The 24,769-nt window shown below is 34.2% G+C and overlaps 1 protein-coding gene across 10 annotated transcripts in view; it reads left to right on the top strand.

The window, feature by feature from the left end:
• The window catches only part of LOC128867760 (ion transport peptide), a 120,988-nt gene that overhangs the window by 29,359 nt on the left and 66,860 nt on the right, over positions 1-24,769 (top strand). Inside the window, exons 1-2 of one of the 10 annotated variants that reach the window (XR_008455025.1) lie at positions 13,832-14,507; positions 22,515-22,956. The exons of 8 other annotated variants lie outside the window; for them this stretch is intronic. The gene's annotated coding sequence lies outside the window, so the exon portion shown is untranslated. Of the gene's footprint in view, positions 1-13,831; positions 14,508-22,514; positions 22,957-24,769 lie in introns of those variants that run through there. One more of the 10 variants, XR_008455026.1, reaches the window with a different exon arrangement.

A 24,769-nucleotide genomic window follows, 5' to 3' on the forward strand; every position in this document is an offset into this window, starting at 1 on the left:
ACACTGCGTGCACTCCTTGGGCAGGGTACACTGTCTGAGATGCCTACCTTTTCCATGTGCTTCGCCCACAGCAAGTGGCTGCCATACTCTTACTGTCGCAGCTTAGATTTGAAGAATATTTGGAACATGAAGCATTAAATAATAGAAAATATTTTTTCCTGATAGCAGTCGCACTCAAGCAGGCAAAGGCAAGCCTACGAGTTTATTTCTTATAAAGAACAAATATTCCTATGAATTTTACTTTGCCTTGTTTTTGTATTCACATGATTGTTTAGGCTGGCCTCATTGTAGCATATCAAGAAAATTTCTCAATACGGACTCTGGATTTATTTCGCATAGAGGCAATATTTCAAGTCAGCCCAGAAAAATAGTATCGAATAGGGGCAGCGCTGTGGTGACCAATCGGCATCGTCAAGCATGCAAAATATAATATTTATTTTTTTATGAGCTGAGTGGCATAATGGATAATCCATTTGAAATTGGAGCTGCTCCAAAAATATGTATGAGGGTGAATGAATAGGAAGCGGATTAACAAGGAAGGCAATGAAAATTTTCGATTTTTTTTCGATGAAAATCCAGGACACATATGTGAGAAGAAACAAAAAATAAAAAAAAGGAGTCATTTCGAAATGCTCGAATAACGAAAAAAGATGCAAAATTCCCTTAAGTTTCGGTTTAAAAAGTTTTTTAAATAAAAACAAAAAATGGTCTAAATGGATATTGTTTTAATGAAAATGTATCATATTTCTTTTAGATATTTTAGATATTTCTTGGATTGGCAAATCTAATCGTATACTGGTCGTACATTAATTTGCAGAACTGTTACAAAATGTTTTTTAATGATGTGAAATGAGAAACAGTTGAAAAATAGTAAACTCGAAACTTTATCAAGTAGCCATTCTGCGCTTAGCTCAAATTTTATTGATAATTTTTATAAATTGCCATGTCTGCGCTTAGCTCAAATTTTATTGATAATTTTTATAAATTGGCATGTCCGTTAAGGGTTTATATATCTTGTGGGCCCGAAAAAATGGACGATTGTCATATTTAATAATAATAAACATAATTTTTTTCAAATATGTTTAAGAACTTTTATTCAAATGAGACTACTAAAGGGTAACTCTCGAAGAATACATTTTGGTGTTTTTATTTTAAATTTTTTTATTATTTATTGTTGATATCGCTCCTCCCCCGAAACGCCGTTTTTTAGAAGAGGCTTGCGGTGATCACGGTAGCGCATGAGCAGCTCAACTGAAATCAAAAAAATTAAATGATTATTGTAGAAAAATGATTTTAGTGAATCTGAACGGTTTATTATCCCAAAAAAATTTTTTTTTCTCGATAACCGCTTTGCACCAAAAAACGTGAACCATTCAGACTCACAAGGTTGTAACTTCGAATAATTAAAACAAAAGTTTATGCAAATCGGTCAAATAGTTTTTGATAAAAAATGATCACCGCGACGGTAGGTTTCAAAAAACACGACTTCGATAATCGAGTGTAAAGTTTTGCGTACTTTTCATTTATGGATAATTTGCGCGCTTCTACGGTCTTTAACTTTCGTTCTAGTGCTCCGATCTTTATGATTTATGGAATTTATATTTTTTAGATGATGTACTTTTAGATTATACCATAAAAAAAATTTCGATTTTTTAGTCCAAAAGTTAAAAAAAAGTTGGCGTAAAGACAAAAACCATTTTTTTTGCAATTTTTAAAATCGTATATTTCAAAAACAGGTATGTTTTGGACATCAAATCATATAAATAAATTAATCAAAAATAACCCAAACATTAATGTTCTTAAGCACCTCCAGCGACTTTCCCCATGGTACTGTGTGCACATAAATATGTATGTATGTTCAGTACAGTTAAGCGCATGAATGAAGCTGGGCCGATGCGCTGACTTGCAATTCATGGCAAATTGTAATCGTAATCTTTTTAGAAATGACGACGCCATAAAAAACCGACCGACCGCGTATTCCTTCATAGTGAAATAAATTCAAAAGGCAATTTTTATTTATCCAAAGTTTCCCACTGTGCGTCGTTATTGCTTGCAAGCAACGTAAATTTTTCCACTTACAAATAATTACTGTGAAGAATGGTTGACTTTTGCAGTTAAAATGTGCATTTTGGTAAGCTATTGAGCGCATTTTTTAACTACATTCGAACAGTACTAAGCTGGTCAGAACCGGGTCACAGCAACTTTGCCAATCTCTAATTTGTGACGTCAAAGGCATAGCCCAGCAAGTATAAGTATTTTGTTTTTGTTGCACAAGTAATCAATTCCATATTTGTAATAACTGAGATTGTTACGCGCGTATATGTATATATGTATTATGTGTATATATGTACATACAAGCATACATACAAAGATTGTTGGATTTTATAATATAGCGATCAAGGCCATATTTGTGGCGTAAATATAAAAGCACAAATTGTATACATTTAAATACGTGCACTGGCATTGCAGTTTAGTTCAAATGGCGATTTTCGCTTTAGATAAAAAGCCTCGTTTACTTGGTATTGATAAACATCTTTTTCGTTGATCGATATTCGCTTTAAGTATTTAACTTGGGTGGGTGATGTAAAAATACTCCGAAATTCAATGACTACTCAGTCAGAAAACACACTTACATATCTATTAAAAATGGTTCTGCTTAATTTTCTTACGACAGTCATATTTTTATTTAGTATTTGAGGATTGTTTTGATTCTGATTTTTTAAACACGGGTTTTTCAATGACCACAGGAATCACACAAAAAGGTATTTTACAGTCGTAAAATCTTTAATGCCAAGCTTGAATTATTTTGGCAAAAAACTGCAGTAAACAAAAAAGAAAGAAAAAAGGGCTAGTACGTTCAGCAAAAAACTCCACAACTTAAGAAACTGGATGAAAAGAAGTGAGAAGCAAATACTTAAAGGCCTTGAATTTTACATTCCCATTGACTGAAATAATATTTTGTAAAAGTAGTTGTAGTTATTTGTATCAAAAATCAATATTCGCAAGGCAACTCCGCTTTTAAGAACAAAAGCAAAAAGTGATATTCTTGGAAATGCACTTTGGTGCCTATACTTTTAAAATAAATTAAATTCTATTTAATACGCGTACCTGAATATAAGCTGCTTCATGTACATACTTACTAGGTTGTTCAAAAAGTTTTACGGTGCGATAAGAAAAACACAATTTTATGGTTTGAAATACACTTTATTATTCAATATAGTTCCCTGAAGAATTTATACTGAGAATGAATTCCATCCCAGAAGTGAGAATCTGAAAGGTCGTTGCTTAGGAACAAAGCCTTCTTATTGCTAGGAGCGCCATCATTGTTTCACATTTTTCTGGCAGAAGGATCTCACAGATGGTTGAGGACTTCGCTAAATTTCGTGTGTCTGCGCTATCACCGCGATCACCTGCTTTTTCTTGCTGGCGCCGCTGATGCTTGTTTTAGCAGCCACAATGCAAATAATGCGCTGACTAATGTGCGGGAGTAAGGATGGAGAGGATAAGTGTTTGGGATTAAGGAATGATTTTTTTTTGAAACAGGGAAAGTAGGTAAATTTGGAATAGTGTGTGGACCGTGCTTTACTTGAGATTCGAACCCACAACCTCTGAGATGGCAGGCTAGTGCACTTACGCAAGACTACCGAGGCCACAAGCTGTTATGGCCTCATCATTTGATGAAACACGTTTTACACACATGCATTTTTTTAGGTCTGGAAACAACTGGAAGTCGTTAGAGGCCAAATCTGGTGAATACGTCTGATACTCCAACAACTCGAACTTTAATTCGTGGATTTTAGTCATTGTCAGAATGCTCTTGCGACACGGTGCATTATCCTGATGAAAAATACATTTTTTTCTTTTGCAAACCGGGTCTTTTTCACGAATTTTTTTCTTCAGCCCTTCTAAATGGTTACAGTAATATTCAGAATTTATTGTTTTACGAATTTGCAAGTAATCCACAAACAACATCTCTTTTTGCATCCCAAAAAACTACTCTTTCTTGGCCGATTTCGGGACAAGAACTCGTTTCTGAGCCGAAGAAGCGGGTTCACACCACACTTTAGCCTCTTGCTTTGATTGGATCATTGTAATAGACCTAAATCTTATCTATAGTGATGAATTGACGCATAAAATCCACTTTATCCTTTCGAAAACGCTCTTATTGTTGCTGAGCAAGTCGCATTCGAATGAGTTTTTGTTCCATTTTTGGCGAATGTAGCTCCTATTGTGCACACAGCTTTCTGAAACCCAATACTTCAGTCAAAATATTGCTTATACTGCCCAATGAGATTCCTTGGGCTTCCACTAAGTCTCTTTCAGTCACTTGACGATTTTCCAATACGATATCGAGTATTTTTTTCACGATTTCTGGTGTTGTTACTATTTTTGGACTACCTTGACATGGATCGTTTTCGAGGCTTGTATAACTATGTTTAAATTCAGCAACCCATCTTTCTACTGTACTAAATGCGGTTGAAAAGTTCTTTTACACTTTCAACATTCGTTCATAAACTTTCTTTGCTTTTAAACCTTCCAAAAATAAAAATTCAATCACAATGCGAAACTTGCTTCTTTCCATTGTCATTTATGTATATTATATAAAAAGTGTACCACATTAACAAAAAAAAGTGTAAGCTAGTAGCACTGTCCTCTCGATTCGCAAAACTTATTGAACAACCTAGTATGTAGTATGCAAACAAGCAAAGTCGCGAGGTCCTTCTGGCCGCGGTTAAATCGGGGGCGCTCGAGAGAACTCCTAAGACTAACAAAGCCACAGCTACCGAATTTGGTATGTATCCTCACCGGACACTATCCGTTAGGTGTCCATGCGGTGTGGTTTGGCATGGCGTCAAGCCCTTTCTGCAAAACCTGTCTAGAGGACGAGGGCCAAGGTTTAAACATCTGGGCTTTAACTTTTTCGCTACACCTTATTGCGGACTTAAATATCACAAATCTGGCGAAATTCATCAGCAGCTTGAAGCGGTTAACTCAAACATAAATCGCCACTCGTTGGTCGTCTTCCTCAAATCCTCTAATCCAAGTCCTGAATTCTGTGTGGTTCCGTTTCTTGCTTCCCTCCCCTCCCTCTGTATGGTATCACAACGGACAAATTTTAGTTTTTAAATGTTGGCCCCTCGCAAAGACAGCCATTTAACCTAGCCAAACCTAGTATGTAGTGAGCGCAGTGAGTTTGTTCATTCCGATCCCTATGCGTCTCGAAAAGTATTACAATCTCCACAATCTTCTTTTTTTAATGAAAGGTGAGATTTTAAAGCATAAAAATATGCACATTTGAAATATTTTAAACACCGGCCAAATTAACTTAATATTAAATCAAAGAATATTGTCCATGTTTTTTAAACCAAATTTGATTTTCATAAGCGTAAAAAACAAAAGTAAAAATAATAATTGGCGCCTTCACTTCTGTTAGGTGCTTGGCCGAGCTCCTCCTCCTATTAGTGGTGTGCGTCTTGATGTTGTTCCACAAATGGAAGGACCTACAGTTTCAAGTCGACTTCGATAGGCAAATGGGTTTTATGAGGAGCTTTTTCATGGCAGAAATACACTCGGAGGTTTGCCATTGCCTGCCAACCGCTATTAGAAAACACTTTGTTCTATTATTTAATGTTCATGCACGGAGATTCGACTGAGACTGACGGAGATATATTGACTGTAATTTTTATTAAATTCCGTCTGAAAGTTTCAGAGCTTTACACTACTCTAAAACTCTCTCTTAAACTCTTTTGACTCGTAGTTACTTTCCCCGTTAGATGTACAGTTGCGAATTTCCTGAATAGCGCCGTTTTCAGCAATTCTTTCTAGCTATTTGTAGCAGAAACTTAAAAGTGTACTAATTATATTTAAATCTGGGCTGTGATGTGATATGGCACAACCATCATTCCTTGACAATCAGCGCAGTGTACTTAGGGCCTTTGGAAATGGTTGAAGTACCAATCTGGCACACCCCAATTAGCACTAAAGCGCCGGTTTATTTAGGGTCTAGGGCCCTTGTAATGAACAATCATACTACCAGCTGACAAATAATATTTTCAATGGCTGGAGGAAAATTCTGCTTTAGGACATAGAAATCATACATTTCGTAAATTTTTTCCTCAATAAACTACAAGGTGGCGCAAAATTAATCAACCGATTTTGTTTTTGAATAACTTTTTTACTAAAACGAAAAGGACTTTTAGTGCTCGTTTACTCTATTGCTCGTCTGTTTGTATTTTGTTGCTGTCTAGTTCACAACTGTCTTACGACGCCCGTTGCAATTATAAAAAATTATAAATCTTCCGATAGGCTTATCAATTTTGAGCCAGCTTCTACAAGCAGCTAAATCGCTTATTCCATAAGTATATTGGAAAATATAAAAAACTATATTACTTAAAAACCAAAGATTAATGGCAGATGCTAAGAAAATTAGTATGAGCTTTTTTCCTGAGTTCAAAGAAATTCAAGTTAAAATTAGAATTTAAAATACCAACATCGACTGGCTAAAGTCAGTTTTCTGCCGCACCACAAAGCAGCAAGACTTTATAAATTGATAAATTCTTTATGAGAAATGATAAATTCTATGATGAATACTTGCAATTCACTACTCTCAGCAAAATACTACATTGGACGAATCAAGTGGAGGAGGTCTTGGTCTGACTTGACATTTCTAATTGGCGTGGGTTAACACAGGAAAATTGGCCAAAATCTCTTAGGCGGTTACTGCGCCAATAAAGAAGAATTGCTCATACGACACAGCACATCTTTTAACATTTTTCATTTCAATTTTATAGTTTCAATTTTAGGTTTATTCAATAAGAAGACATCTCTCATAAGTGCGAAAAAATAGGCCACCATCGTTGTCCGCCAATGGGAGCTTCCACTGTATACTTAGATATGCACGTTTCTCACATGCACAATATCCTGTTTACAATAACTTTGTACATCCATAGTAAACTTCTCCATAGAAAATGTCAGCGAAGCGTGGGCATAGCAGCTAATTCTTGATTGCATAAATATAAGTATTTATATATTTTTATAAACTCGTGCATATTTCTAATAAATATTTATAAGAGCATAACGCCATCAACTATGCACGCATGTACATATTGTATGTGTGTATGTACTTCGAATGTATGTATTTCTACGCAACGCTTTTCAATTTGTATGATTATGCAATACAATCAAGAACAAGCATACATCTCTACATGCACACACAACATTTGAGAGTGCTGCATACTGTTCACGCCCCGCCCCCTCTATTAATGTGGATTTGTTATTATTTATCAACGTTCGAATTTCCATTTGAATGTTTGTTTTTGTTATTCTACACGTATGTACGAGTAGTTATCATCAACGAAGGCTCTCTTCTCTCCAGTGTAATAATACATAACTGCTCTCAATTTCAGTCGAGCAGAGGATCAACGCGATTCTCCAGCTGATATGTCCAAGACAGCTACTTTGCCTCCTTTTACGTACCTTTGTGTACCTACATACATACGCACAGATAATTACCTACACACATATATAGTAGATAAATACGCACATGTAACAAACTCTGGTTGGTCGATCGCCGATCATTTGCCGCTGAGTTGAATTACAGGTTTATATATGTACATATGTATATTTTTTGTTTTGTTTACAAGCGTGTTTTTTGATTGTGTAATCTGTGTTGATTTTCACAAATTCCCCATACACATCATCGCGCACCCACCAATATGCAGGGCTGGAGGACTGAGCGCTAAATGTTGAATGAGTTTAGCTATACAACAACAATAAGTAAAAGTTGTAGTTGTATGAACGCAGCCAAAAGTTCATGGCAATTTTGCAATCAAATACACGGCATACCATGCATGCATTCGTTTATATGTATGTATGTACATAGGTAAATTTACCAAAAATTAATTTGTCAAAAAGAAAAATAAAAATAAAGAATGCAACAAAAACCTCTACTTACATACTTATGTACGTAGGTATGTGCCTTCAATGGAAAAATGAATAACAACAGAAAAATGCGCTCGGAATGCATTTTTTGTTAGTGTAGTGCGAGGTAGGTGGAAAAAATGTCGTCACATACATACATACGTTCACGAGTATATGAATGAATGCGCATATTTGATTTATCATTTCTCTGCATGGTGGCGTTCAGTTATGCGGCTAAGTGGTCAGCCTACTATGCATGCATACATATATATGTATGTTTGATTATAAATGCATTCAGAAATATGAGGTGTGTTTGGATGTATATGTTGCACTTGCAATGAAATGCATACATACAGATTCTAAAGATAAGTAGTGATAGAAATAAGCGCCACGGCACCGATTGTTGGTTGTCATATTAACGTACATATGTAACTGCTGATAGGTGCATACAAAGAAAAAGAATATACACACATATATGTATGTATGTATGTGGTGCGCATATGTAAATACAAATGCTGATACTGAATCCCGGAACTTTGCACCGAAGGATAAGGTTGATAATTGTTTATTGTTGTTTTACTTTTAGTATATGCAAAAAATATAGGAAAATATAAGGAAATAAGATCAGTTCTGAAAACTACAAACTACCGCTTGAACTTACGACATACCCGAACAATGTGATGTACAAAAAAATAAAATATCTAACGAATTCATAAATTACGGAACTGTGGAACGAGACCCAACTATGGGCTCAAATTTAGTGGCTATTCGTTCCGTAGGTCGAGTACCTCATCGGCCGGAATAGCAGCAGTGCAACTAAGTGCTTCTTGACAAAAGCCGAACATGCCGAAAAGTGAAAACACAGCTTATCAAACTGAAATGAGTAGAGTTTCAATTTCTGATTAGACTAATTAAGGGTCTCAATTAGGGCGAATTCATATTTTTGTGCATTGATTGTGAAAATTTCCACGAGCATTTAAACAAGCAAACAAAGGCAATCCAGACACAGAATTGCAAAATCTTAGAGCAGTCACCTTCCATGAATTCACCTTGGGTCACAATTAATGGAAGCTAACATATGTACACCATAGGTATCACCGATAGTCGATAATCTAATATGGGTATGTTAAATTTAATTGTGGTTAGGCAGTGTTAAAATGGAGATACGTTGCCTGTTCCTCGACAAACTGCTGTGGCGTGAGAGTATTAAAGTGTCAGGGAAGCTCGGCAGGAGTAAATAAACAAATTTAAGTTTTCTCTATTCTTATACTGTCATTTGGATCTTAATTTCAATCATCAACTCCGTCTCTTTCCGCTAATTAAACTTATCCAGTTTATTTATCCACTCAAAAGCCAATTGAAACCGATTTAAAACCAAAGTTAGTCGAACGGTATGGGAAATGCACCTTTTTAGGTTTAGACACACTTCAAAGAGTAAGCTCGAGTCCTTGAGAAATTGTCTCTGTTTTTCCGGCTTACCCAAATCTTACGTTAATGCAAGCTTTAGCCTTTCACTTAATTGCATTATTTTCCATAAATTGTTTTTAATACTTATACTCACTTTTTTAATCTACACGAGTAGTCCTTTGAAAAATTAAATTGATAAAAAAAAACTGAGTAGGCAGCATTACATTACATACATATGTATACAAAATCTACAGTTTCACATGTTATCACATACATAAATCTCTCCTCACACTAATTTTCTATTCAAATAATTAGGAAAGCTCAACAGATTTTTAGCGAAGCATAGCAATGATACGGGAAACTCCAAACAATTAAGAACACATTACTCATAGCAGCACACATGCACTTACACATGTACATAAATATGCTCCCAAGTATCTACATGTGTATGTAGGCAATACGCGTGCTCCAATTGGAGTGATAATCTTCTTTTCCCCTACAACTGCTGTTGGAAGCAACAAGTGGTCATCAAAGCGCTATAAAAATTGCCCATTCAATGCCTAACTGAAAATTGTCTCAAAAAGGTAAATATCTGAAAAGGGGCATACAAAAAGAGAATGTGAAACCGAAAAAGAGAATGAAAAAGAGACCGAGAGTAATAATTTTATAAAAAAAGTAGTCATTTGTTAATCAACAGATTGTTTTCACAGATAAGAGAATTGCCTTTTGTTGCTTTGTCGCGCGCATCAGCGCAACTTAAGAGAACATTTTGTATTTCTCTGTGTATGTGTGAAAGTAATGGTAAAACCCAAGAGATGCTATCGCGAGATATTTGGATTAATTGGTGGTAGTCATAATCCTTATGCGGCTTGAATATTTATGATTATCAGAAATGTTGATGATTCAATGTTGACATTTTTAACATTAGAGTGTAGAATCCCCGGTTTTTACAGGGGTAAGGTTATGTTAGGTTAGGTTTTTGTGACAGTCGGCTTAGAGTAGCCAAACTCACTTAGGCCATGTAGGTCCGTTCTGGTACCACTAAGTAACACGGGAACCTTGCTCTCAGTTCTCATGGAGCTAATTAGATTCTCTTATGAAGCGTAGGATAGGTTCTATCCCAACACTGGGCTCTAATGATTATCTCCTTTTTAAGCCCTTTTTGGGAGAATATAAATAAGTTTTAAAATTATGCCAAAGACATTCCAAATAATAATGATAACCTATTGTATAATCAAGAGAAAAATAAGTTTTAAACTCCTAGATAAATACAAATGTATGTTAGGATAATGCTAAATAATCTAATTTTATCATAACTTTGTAAACTCCTATGTTAAAATGATTTTGGGCAATAAATGAAATGAAAATGTTTCTTTCTCTTCCTCGTCTCTAAAACTTCTCCAGTATTCATGCGAAAATATTCCTAGTCTAGAGAGTGCCTACGTAACAGCCGATGACACAAGCCACGACCTACGAGATGTTCTCTCTTGAGAAGTTAAGCAACTCTCTTGATCTTCTCTTATCTATTTGCGGCAAAATTAGGCTTGTTGTAACGCACATATTTTCTTCTTTCCATGACCTATAGGCTTCCTGGAGAATATTATTTTTCATCCTTAATTTGCAAATTGCCATACGGATTCCAATGTTGTCTCAATGTTTTCAAGAAGTGGAAGATTAGTACCCTTTCTGGCTAGCTCATCGGCCCTGCAATTTCCTTCAATATCTCTATGTCCCGGAACCCTGACCTTGAAGACAATGCTAATATCATTTAGAGCTACGTAGTATTCATGAGCAATCTTTGATCTTAAGTATAACTGCCTCCATTGATTGGATGGCCGTCATCGCTGTCCGAGAAGATATTTATCGTGGTTCTTGTTACGGCGTGTGTGTTAATGTACACAGCCACCTGGCTACGCCTTCTGCCTGATATACGCTATAGTAGTCCGGAAGTCGAACCGATAATTCTAATCCTAATTCTTTTGAAAAAACTCCATAGAATACTTTATTTTCTAACTTGAATCCATCCGTGTAGTAATTTAGTTCCCCTCTTCTCCATGGCATTTGAGTTTGCCACTCTCTTCTTTACGGCATGTTAGTCTAGAAGAGACTGTTGAAGGTGGGTTTCGAGAGAGAGTAATCGACTTCGTGGTTCTAACTAGCCATAGTATGTAGTATAGAAGCGTGGCCGAACCGCCGGCTCTCCATAGCGCCATACTGTTGAGTCGAAACGTTGAAGCGGCGCCCACGTGTTTTCCTACCAGATTTAGGGCAGTTAACACCTCGAGTGCTTTATTAGGGGTGGCCCTTCAAGTGCAGTTCTTTGGACCTTGCTCAGCAGTTTCATATAACTGTAATTGAGTTGATGGCCTCCACAAAAGTATTCCATATATCATAGTAAAATAGGCCGGACTACAGAAGTGTAAACCCAGTGTGTGATACGAGATGTTAATTCCTATTTGATTCCGACTGCTTTTTTGCATGTGTGCAATAATATCTTGGCCTTTTGAACCCTATTTTCAATGTTAGATTTCCACGTAAGTTTCACGACTAATCTGAGGCCTAGGTATTTCACATTCTCTTTCAAAGGAATCTCCACACCCTTTAAAATTAGCGGGGAGACTGTGGGCAGTCTATGTTCCCTTGTAAAAAGAATTAGTTCAGTTTTATCGGGGTTTATTCCGAGTCCCCTATTCTCTATCCAGTTACTAAGCGTGGGCGAGTGCAGAATATCCATGAGGATACTAACTGCGATTGCCAAATCGTCAGCCTAAAAATAAATAATTGACGCTTACTTTCTTTTGAGTGTTTGGCCGAGCCCCTCCTCCTATTTGTGTTGTGCGTCTTGATGTTGTTCCACAAATAGAGGGACCTACAGTTTTAAGCCGACTACGAATGGCAATGTTTTTTATGAGGTGCTTTTTCGTTTATGTGTGTGAAAACATGTCTGAAAAAAAAACCTATAAAGAAATAATGGAAATTATTAAAGAAAATATGGAAAACATTTTGTGTTTCATGCTAACAGTGGGTCTTGCACACGAGCCCTATTGGATGGTAGTCACCAAGAAGCAACTCTATTTGAAAAAAAAAAATCCTTTAATTTGATGTTTTATATACACAATGGCGAACACTTACGCTATTGATTTCTGATTTCTATTCCTATCCTCTGCTCTAAATAAAAAAATATATACAAATTTGCGTTTTTGTGTTCCAGATTAGGTAATTCTGGATTATTACAACGTCAATAACAATTTTTAAATATAATGTTTCAAATTTTTTTCACTTTCAACACGTTTCACATAAATTGCAATACCGCTCCTTAAAATGTGCAACATTTGAATTTCGATCCGAACTTGGTATTGCTACGTGAGGAAATAATTTAATCAAACGCTGCCGTGTATTTCACGCCGTTTACAGCATAACTAGAGAGTTAAGAAAATGTGGTATCCGCGTTTGGTAACAAACAGCGACTTTTTATAAACAAAATTTGCCGATCACAAAGTTTTTGGTAAAGCAAATGTAAACCTGTGAAAAGTTGTTCAATTGCGTTTTGCTTGCCTGAACTAATTCTTATTATCGGAACTATCGCAGAAGCATAGCATGCTATTAATATAATAATAATATCATTATTTAAAATTTAAATTACACGGGTTTTTAAGCCAGAAGTATTTGCATTATGCTTAATGGCCTTTACAAAAAAACTTGCTCTTTATGTAACTTAAATCTTTTCGGAAAGAACGTCCTTAGCAATACTGAACTAGTTCAGGTTCTAAATGGTGTAAGTGATTTTCAATGCACAAAAATCAATTTTATTGTATTGTAAATAAATATCTACTAACTTTTCCGGCAGATGACTTCACAAGTCTCATTATGCTCATTTAAATAAAGTAAAACATATTGTTAATAGTTTTGTAAGATTTTTTGTACAAAATAAATGAATCTATCTAATTACCGTTATATGCTTTTGGTTCAGTGTTCTTATATTGAAGGCCCTTGCAAGCACGTGCTATAGAAACTACAAACTAAGGGCGGAGTCTCTGGTCTATAGACCTTATGAAGGATTCAAATAACCAACAACACTAAACGTAATGATAATTACTATTTTCGCTAGATTGATTCCAGTGTTCTGTTATGTTAATAGCATACAAAGGTTGTGGGTGCTCTTGCGTTATTTTAACATTACTGTTAGCTACTGTTCTCTCTGCTGCCTACTGTAAAACCAATGGTTGTGTTTATTCATATGTGATTACTGCCATGTAGTTTATTGTTAACTTGTATAATATTTTACTTCCAAATATTAAATCAAATTAGGAATATATTTTTTTAATAATTTTCAAATGAATTTCTTATTGGGATTTTGATTTATCAACTCACACACACGTCTATATACGTGTATACATGTGAGTGTCTATGCGCGCTAAGCATGCAATGCAAGAGATATGTGCTCACCTTGTGGCTACCAAAGAGAGGAATTCCTCTATAAAAATGGATACAACTGATAAGTTTGTGCAAATATGAGTACAAATGTAATTGTTGCTACTCTATGGTTGCTGTTAAACGAATTGAGCAAATTACATACGGCAAATACTAAAACTGATGTGTATCTCTGACAGACAGTATGTAGATATTTCTGCGAGCAAGTTGCGCGAGTACATTTTATGAAATGCCGCGCAAACGCTGGTGAGTATAAATCTTTATTTACTTGTATGTGGGCACATAATTCTCAAAGTATATGTGTGCTCAGACTGGCTGGCAGCCTCTTGCCACTACTGGTGGTGCTGGTGCTGGTACTGGTGCTACTTCTGCTGCTGTACACCACCGCCTTCGCTTGTTCCCCACTTCTTGACTGCTTTACTGCTTGGCAGCTTGCTTGCTTGCATGGTAGCGGTTTGGCGGCAGTCATTTAAAATACAATGTCTGACGTCGCATTTGCTTTAGTCCTTAAATAAGAAGCAACAAGTTAACATCAGCTCAAATTCATTCGACTTGCGAGAGCTATACACTACAATACAGCAACAAGTTTCTTGTTTCTTAGATAACCAAACGCAGTTTGAAAAGAAAAATAAAACAAAAAAAAGAAGAAGTTAATATAAAACGAAAAGTGTCGGTGTGCAGTACACGAGAGAAAATAAATAAATAAATGAATGAATGAATGCATGGAAAAAAGTAAATAAATGCAAAATGTAAGCAAAAGCAAAAAGATCAATTGCAAGCTAATGCAATTTTACGACGCAATGACAGTTTAATTGATAAACGAAAATTTTAAACAAAAAACATTTTTTTTTTTTGTTAAAAATTTTAAGTTCAATAAGAAGGAAATGAAAAATAAAGAAAATAAAATTATTGTTTTTATTAATTATTTTATTAATCCTGTTGAAAAAATTGGTGCGCGTTTGAGCAGCGATACAAGTTGACTTTTTTTATTTTTAAATCGTTTTTAAGCGATCAACGATCCACGGATCTGTGCGCATGTTGTGGCGACGGCGTTTTGCGGTTTTGAGGTGCTCAAATGCAAACAGGCATTTTACCAATAAATATAACAATAGCAGAAACAACATTTGCAAAATAAAATAAAAAAATGTATAAAAATAAAACAAAAATGTATAAAGAGTGCGAAAAAGTTTGTGCTTTAGTTGAGAGTCATTTGAAATTTTTATTTGAAAACAAAAAACCCAAAGATAAAGCAAGCAATTAAAAACCAAAAAATTAAATTGACTTACGTTAAGAAACTAAAAAGGCAATGTTTCTGAAAAAGGCAAACATGCAAGCTAAATTTTTTGAATTTATGTGAAATGCCCATGTATGTGTGTGTGTGAGTTTGCATGGAAAGTGTGCGTGCAACTGTGTATAATTAACACAATAATAAATATCACGGCAAACAAAAAATTTCTCATATAATTTTTTGAAATTAAAAAAAAAAATTCAAACTAAATATAAAGAAACTAACTGAAATTCTAAAAATCCGCAAAATAGCTTTTAGAAATTTTGAGCAACACCTACATTCATCACATTTTCGCCGCCAACCAATCATAAACCGCCAACGTTATCCACTGACAACCCCACCAATGTCAGCAGGCAAGCAAAGGGCAACAATTTTTCCGCCAAAGGTATAAATTGCAAGAGTTAATTACGCACGTGCAGCAAGCAACTATTGCTGTCAGCCAGCGTACACCCGAGCGAATGAACGCTGTTGCTGAATTTTTCCTTTTTTGTTTTTATTGCTGTTTTGTTCCTTGACACAAACCAGGCGGCAGCGAGCTCATGGCAAGCATCGTAAAGAAATGTATTTTATTTTATTAAAAGATTTTCATTTTCATTGCAATTAGGCGAATACTCGTACAATGGCACAGTCGAAACTACAGACTGTATGTATGTATGTATGTATGTGCAAACATATGTATATGTAAATATGTCTGCAAAAACTGTGTGAGAAATTTTTAATTTCGAATTGGCATCCATTCAGAGTGAGTCTGCAATGGAAAAATACCTAAACTGTCAGTGACTGTCAGATTTAAAATTAAGCTTAAAATTTCGGCTCTTTGGTGCCTGCTGCACTTCAATGGGCGGCGGCTTTTATTAAGCCATATTTCAGTTGTTGTTAAAACAATGTCAAGATGCAAGTGGAACCATTGATTTTTATTTTGGTACCTGGTTTTGATTTTGATTTTGTGCATGCGAGTGCATATGTTGATTTGGTGCGAAGAGCTGAAATAGTAATTTGCCCTACAGTTGGTAACTATGAGTATTTTTATTTAAATTTTTTTTATTATCACGGCGAGTTCGTAAGTCAGTTTTTTTGCTGGCATTCTAAACACACAAAACTCTTAGCATATTTGTAGAAGAAGGAAAACAAAACGAATGATGCTGCGTTGTATTGCGCCAAATTGAAGCTTGAAATCAAAAATTTTCAAATTTGAAACTCGATCCTCAAGCTGATCAAATTATTAGCTTAATCTCGGCAAGTTTGAGCCGAACTTTTTTTATTTTGACATTTGTTCACACAAATGAGAATCCACTTTCGAACGGCAGATGATTTTTTCAAGGAAAAAATAAATTTGTATATTTCTGATTTTCTGACTGATATGAGATCTAACTTTTTTCATCATCGTCAAAAACTTTTTCGCCTGTGTTACGTGTTATTAGTGACGAGTTCAAGTAGTATCTAAAACTTTAATAAAGGACCACTCCATTCGGCAAAAAACCTTTTATTTCTTAACCTTTTGTTTCTTAAAACCTTTAATTCCTTTTTAGCCCTACACTTCACCAAACTTATCCAATTTTTGGATATGCTCGAAATAATACTTTTTGTCGGGGCTTTCAAAATAGGCTAAATATGATACCTCATTGTTGTATTTCATCGTTGATGGCTTAGGTTAAGGGTTAGTAGTTGGCTCTAAAGCCAACGATAAAACTATACAGCTCAATTCCCCTACCAAGAAAATGTCTTATCGTTATGGTAGATGATTGGCTGAGCTGCTCCTCCTATTTGTGGCGCGCACCTTAATGTTCTTCCATAAATAGAGAGACCTACAGCCGACTCCGAACGGCAAATGGTTTTTTATGAGAAGCCTTTTCATGGCAGAAATACACTCGGAGGTTTGACATTGCCTGCCGAGTGGCGGTTAGAAACAATTTTTTCTATCATTTTACTGTTTCATGCACGGATATTGGAACCTACGCAATTCCGAATGCTATACCAAAAAAAAGTTCTAAAGAAATAAATTTAATAACTCTAAAAAGCATGAGCAGGGAGGGATTCCAAATCACAGTCGCACGAGGAAACAACATTTTAAAATCAATCTCACTGAACTTACTCCATTTTCACTCCATTTCAGTAATGGATTTAACAATTTCTGTGCATTTTGCCCAAATTTCTTCACATACAACAAGGTTCCACGACCGATATAAAAAACAAAAAAAACAAAACACCAGAAGAAAAATTCCCAATTGGCCGATCTATCGATTTTAAAAGACACGAAGCGTACTGTGTTTACTGCATTTGGAGGCAGCAATCTATCTCATCAACTCGAATCACTAAATTTCTAAGGATTCAAAAGATTCATTAAGGTCCTTATCACGCGGTTTCATAGACTATAGCAATATTCGTAGGTATCTCGGCCACTCTTCGGTCTAGCGCTTCCAAAAAAGTCATTGAGTTACCACTAAAGTCAGTCTCAAAGAGTCAGTCACTTATTCATGGAGTTAGTGAGTAACTGAGGCTAGGTCTATTATTGGGTTAAACAATATCCTTTCAATAGCTTCACATTTACCTCGTATATTTGCTCAATATTCTATACCTAAATACTTCAGAGAAATTTAGTTAAAATGCTAATCTTTGCAATGAGGTGTCTATATGAAGGATATTTTTACTACAACTAAGTTCGCTTTCGCCCGAACTTAGACCATATTTTTACTGGTATTTTTTCCTGCCAATTACTATTATAAAATATTGGGTCTGGCTTCTTCTTCTTTGCTTGTTTTATTTGTTGCATTATTATACTCTCCCATTGTTGCTAACCAGTGTGACCTTAGTACACCACACGTTTACCTGTTGCTGTGCGGGAGTTGATAACAGAATCTGACATCTAAAGACATGCCATTCTCTATGTTTACATGTGTATGAAGGTGTGCGTATGCACGCATTGTTACTGTATGTTCATGGCCTTAGGTGCAACCGACATTTCTGGCTCATTATTTGTCCATCACGCTTCATTAATGCTGGCGGCGGTGACAGTGCTGATAACATAAAGTGACAAGACTTACAATGAATTGAAAGTAAATTGCTATTAACATGCATTTAATATGTACATATTTATGTTACTTTTGTTGCTACTGTTGAGGGAATAACAGCAAAAATGTTTGTGGTAATAGATGTCCTAATTGCTTTAGGCACACTTCCAATTAGGACATTTAGTAGCCAACATGTGCTCGTACACAAATATATATTTGGGTTACCTATCTAGGTTTCGGCCACGGCCAGCGAGTGCGAAGTGCCTTTAATCAAGAAGGAAGATAAGTGTCTCATTATGTATCTTTGTTATATTGTTGTTGTTCGTTTGTGCACTCAGCAAACCTTTTTGGGGCAAACATGCCGCGATTAGAGCTCTTATATCGGTTACTAATAAATTATCTACTACTTCGCCTATCAAAGGTATTTACAATTCCAAAGATGCTTACCATTTCCTCAACAAAATAACATCGATCTATAGTCGCTCTCAAAAGTCAGACAAATAGACAAGAAAAAATCCTAAAGTGACTTAATAAATCGAGCACAAGTACAAAAGTTTATTTACAGTATCCACGGAAGAGTAGAGTATTCATTTCTCACATATCTCCTCCTTATTTTCTGATTTGTACTTTACTGATTTCCCTGTGAATTAAAACTTACCCTCCCACATTTTTCTCTTTCCTCCTACTTTTTTTCGGATCTTCACTTTTACTAACTGATTTCCCTGTGAATTAAACTCTTTCTACTACAATACAATAACAAAACATCTTCGCTCTCTTCACCACTTATTTCGTTATCTGAATTAGCATTTTAACATTACTCACTTTGTTTTAAGTACTAATTCTGTTAAATCATTTTCAACATGATTTTGAAACTGTTACTCTTAAATGAACAAATAAGATACATCCGAAAAAAAAGGATTTGTTATTATATAATATTAGCTACAAATTATACAATTACTAAGAGCAAAAATGCAAAATTCCATGATTCACTTCCTCTTTGCATCTAAAAATTGATTTCATTAACACTATTTTCATTTTTAAATATTCATCAAATGTTAGCGGCCACGTAGCTTGAAAATTTTTCAAAACATTCTAAAATTATTACGATACAGGTCAATCACATCGAATATTTAGCTTTGACCAAACAGCTTTCACAGCAAACGACTGGCAGGTCATTGATATTTTTTTCAGTAACGAAATCTGCGCCATTATAGCTCTCGAAAGTTGTACTTATTAAAAGAAATTTTAAAAAGGAAATGCATTTAGATATTGTTACTTGCATTTGGCATTTCTTGGGTTTTTTCGGGTCATCGACGTTTGCTCATGCATAATATAAAAATTTTGTTTGGATTAAAATAAAAATAAATTTGCCTAATAATTCTAATTTGAAAAACTATGAAAGAGTAAAGAGACTAGAAAATAAACCAATATTTTTGAAATAGCAATTGCAGTGAAACACACACCCAAACATATATACAATTTAAATATAATTTATAAAGGGTGGTTAACGGTGTTGATTTTGAATAAAATACCATTTTTTCAGGAACTTATTGTCATATCTGTCATTGTCATAGCTCAACTACGCATGAAACAAAATATTGGCCAAATGGCGCCACGACCTCAGCGGTACACCTCCATCCGATGGTCCAAATTTTCGATGACTCTGAGGCATAATTGAGGTGCTATGCCATTAATGTGCCGAATTATCTCATACTTTAGCTCTTGAATTGTTGCTGGCTTATTGACGTACACCTTTTCGTTCAAATAACCTCAAAGAAAGAAGTCAACGGTGTCGTTGACGTTTAAGTATGGTTCACATTCAACATCGGCCCTTGAAATTTAGCCACCCTTTACTTAGCAAAAATGATAAGGCAATTGGGAAACTAGTGGGAAAAGTGAATAGTTTAGTGATCGTAAGCAATACCCGCTTAATTCGACTTAAGTAATAAAACTATATGAACGACTAAGTTATTCCCAACCTAACAATTATTAAAAAAAAAATTAAAAAAGCATTTTCACTATAATACATATAAAGTGCTCTTCTTTATTATTAAATTATTATATTATTAAATTAGGCAGTTATTGCTTGTGGCCACAAAAATAAGCAATTTTTTAGAAATGCTTTTTAATGTATATTTTTTAATTATCTAAATAAAAGCATATCGAGAGCTTCGTTTTTTTCTAACTCCTCGTCTTGCTTCTCGGTTATTTCGCATATTCAATTGCCCATCGTCTCATACACTTACGTACATTTGTATGCTCGTACATCCAGCTGTTTACTTGTTCAAATTTCGACAGGAAATATTATTTTGCACAAAGCAAACATTTCCGACATTTTAAATGTTGGCGAATTCTAAAATGTGCTATGGCGAAAAAACAAATATGGGGAAATGTGTGAAAATTGCAGCCAAAATACCGACTGAGGGTGGAAAATTTCAAGTGCAAAAGAAAAAACACTCAAAGCGAGAAAAAAAACAGAACTGCTGACAAAAGAATTTTCAATCAAATAAATTTAACTGCTACTTTTTTGTATAATAAACTACTTTTTAATTATAATTAGTTTTACAATAAATACGTTTAAAAAAATCACTTTCGAAATGCATATGACTTGCTGAGATAAAAGGTGAGCATTGCAAATTCGTGGGTATGGGTTTCGTACCTTGAGATTTACCTGCATCAAAGCCTTAAAGTTTAGTCCATTTCGTTCATATATTGTCCGCTTTATGCCAAAAGCATGAATGTGCAAATTTTGAAATTCTGAGTTAATTCGTTGATTTGATTGACCTTTGGCTGTTGTATGACATACAAAAACCAGGAATACTATGAGCATAGGGAAACAGATAATTGTTTATATCGGAAACCAAACCTCATAATTTTTATAGAGCAAAAAACTTTCAAGCTTGATTTTTCAAGATTTGCTCTTTTACATATTCATGTTTCTAGTCATATATAATATAAAATGTATAATTTCTGGCATATAAGAAATAGGCATATTTATTGGCAGATCCCGTCCACTTTTTACACCGTCTTAACAGAGGTCAAATCCTCTAAGATTAAATGGTGCTGCTTTATTGATATTGCAGTCACTAACAATATTCATATTCCTACTCATATTACTATTCATATCGATATTCAAGTCAAATTCATATTCATATTCATACTCATATTCATATTCATACTCATAATTATATTCATATTCACTTTCATACTTATATTCATATTCATATTCATATTCATATTCATATTCATATTCATATTCATATTCATATTCATATTCATATTCATATTCATAGTCATAGTCATATTCATATTCATATTCATATTCATATTCATATTCGTACTACTACTCGTATTCACATTCATACTCATATTTATATTCACACTCATATTTATACTCATATTCATATTCATATTCATATTCAAATTCATATTCATACTCATATTCATATTCATATTGATATCCATACTTATATTCATATTCGTACTACTATTCACATTCATACTCATATTCATATTCAGACTCATATTTATATTAATATTCATATTCATATTCACATTCATATTCATATTCATATTCATATTCATATTCATTTAAATTCAAAGTCATATTCATATTCATATTCATATTCGTATTCATATTCATATTCATACTCATATTCATACTCATATTCATACTCATACTCATATTCATATTCATATTCATATTCATGTTCGTACTCATATTTAAATTCAAAGTCATATTCATACTTATATCTATATTCCTATTCACATTGATATTTAGATACATATTCATACTCATACTCATATCCATGCTAAAATCCATAATCATATTCTTATTTTTATATTCACATTTATTCCAATAAGTAGACGTATAGAACCCGTAGACACAAAAGTAGACGTACACATATAGTAGTTAAAAAACACGGTTTTACACAGCTAAGTGCAAAACACACGCACTTACAAAAGTAAATCAAAATTTCTACAATAAATACAATATTAATTTTGTCATTTAAAAGTGAACTTGCCTTGAATGCCTTTGTTAGCATTTTTAATAAAAAACATAGTGTTTTTGTTTTAATATTCGGACAATTTATAAAAGTCCGTAAGGGTTAAACATTTAAATAAATATTTAATAAAATCTTTTTTTGAAAATCAAATGACTAACTAAATATGACTAATTCATGAACTTGTAAAATTATTGTGTTGGTATATAAAAACAAAAATAAAAATAAAAAATAAGCCGAAACAAGCGGCGGAGTAGCAATCGCCGCAGCAACTTACAGAATTTTTCATTCATATATATTTTCCTACATATTATATTTTTTATAAAGACACAGCACCAGTTATGGCGCGTCGTACAAATAAATCACTCTACAAACATAAATCGCAAAAAATGCATGTTTCAAGTGAAAAAATGTCGCTAAATTTAAATAAATTGGCTTAATTTCTTATTGATGCAGATTGAGCAGTATTCGTCGCAGCAACAACAGAAACAACAATAATAACCAGCAACCGGCTTCTGAGTTGCTAAATTAAACAAATATTGATGAACTGATTTGTGGCAAAAGTTACTTAATAAATACAATAAAATTTTTTAAAATATCAATATTTGCCCGAAAGCAAATAAACAGAAGAAGATAAAATACAAAAGAAGAAGCAGTAAAAAAGAATTTGAATAAAAATTCTGCTAAACAAAAAGAAAATTATATATATTATATAACAGTGAAAAAAGTGCATAAAGGAAAAGGGCTTGTACGTACTTAAACGAGCTCTGAAAGCAAAATAAATTTGCTTCAAACAAAAACAAACAAAAAATCAAAAACCAACAAGAACCACTTTTCCTATAAACAGCAAAGGCATTGTACATACTTGAACTGAATATCAATGAAGTTCTCAATAAATGTAAGTAATTGTGTAAAAACAATATTTTTTTATATTAAACACCATGTTTCTAAAGAGATTGATATTTAATACACCTATACATATGCACTAATATGTAACTATAAATATTTTTTTTAAGTAAAAGCATTTTAAAATACAGGCAAATAAATTAAAATAATTAAATAAGTACAAGGTGACACAAAATTAATCATTCAATTTCGTTTTTGACTATCGTTTTACTTTGCTTTCTACTAAATAAATGAAAATGATTTTGAGCGAAGGAAATCTTGATTTTAACACTTACGAGTTCAATTTGTGTATCTGTTTACTGCAGCTTTTAAGCTCACCATTGTTAAATATGATTGACGTGCGACGCCATTTGCAAAAATTATAAATCTCCCGATTGGATGACTATTTTTGTGCCACCGTTTACTTGTAGTTATATAATCTCGGAAAATTTAATAATAATAATAATCAAAAAAATTTAAAAAATGTGAAACTATCAAAAATATTATCCGTCATTATTATCTTTCACCTTTTTCGTAAATCAAGCAGCACCAATAGTAAAGTAGATGTTGCTCTAAGTTAGATTAGACGACTTGAAGAGGTTCTTCGGAAATCTCAAAGAGCCATTATGAAAGATCGAAGCTTCCGAAACTTGCCAGTGGATTCAGTCAACCTTTCCGAAAAGCCTGTACCTAAACTGTCGATTACATCGATCAAATGATTCCTCAGAATCTGGAGTTAATTCTTCAAAGTGTGGTGTAATTACACAGGAAGCGTGAAATTGATTCTGTCACTTTTTCATCTAAATATACAGCTTTTATAACTAGAAATCGTTCCACGGGGCTATAAAACCACCGGTCATGTGTCCGACAGTGCAGTAGCGTATTACGAGTAATATTTTCATAATACCCCTTAAACAGAATTGCACCGGACAGCGGGTAACGAGTTAACAGGTACCTGCTGATAAAATGAGAACAAATTTAATAGCATGAAATTGCATAGAATTGCGGCGGGGACGTCGGTTATTTTTACGGCGGCAAAAGTTCATTTCCATTTTCTCCGACGGGTAAAAGAGTCAGGGTTGCTTTTCTTATCACTTGATGGCAATTTGGTTGTTCACAAGTAACAGCAGGTAAATAAGAGGCAAATAATATTCGATTTGTACAAAAATACTTGCAAAATACCAATAATTTAGAAAGAATTTGTATTTTGTAACTAGAAGCTTCAACGAGTTGCTTCACAAATAAAGCAAACGAAATGATTTCTTTAAAAAATCTCAGCTGAAAATCGCAATTGTGTTTAACTGACCGAATTTTCTTACGGAAGTGGATCAGTTGATCACCACCCGTCAACCCGTTACTCGCTGTCCCGCTGCAATTCTTTTTCAGGCCATATGCGGATTGCTTTTCGTGCTCTTCCTTCGTCGAGGGTGGATCAAATGTACGCCGAATTCTGAAGTTGCCCAGATTAAGCCACTTGATTATAGTAGTGACTCTTGCCTTCTTTTCAACTTAGGAATACGGAGAATCGAACTGGCCTTATTTCCCAAAGTTTTCCAAGTCGCCTCTTAGATCTTTTACTCCTGCACTTCTTAGCTTGCACAACTTGACGTGACTTTAAAATTAACACTTTATAGTGGAAGAGATTTCAGGGACCTTCATCATTTTTGAACACAAATCGTTAGTTGTTACTCATCTTTTGTTGGAAATCTAAAAAGGCTTCTTCAAAACTCGCCTTATTTAAAGAAAGACTTTTCGAGTTTTGAATAAGTGAGGTTCTTAATAGCTTAAAAAGCATTTTAAATAGTTTGGAAATCTGCCAGATTTTT

Source organism: Anastrepha ludens, chromosome 6, assembly GCF_028408465.1.
Source record: "Anastrepha ludens isolate Willacy chromosome 6, idAnaLude1.1, whole genome shotgun sequence".
Taxonomy (NCBI): domain Eukaryota; kingdom Metazoa; phylum Arthropoda; class Insecta; order Diptera; family Tephritidae; genus Anastrepha; species Anastrepha ludens.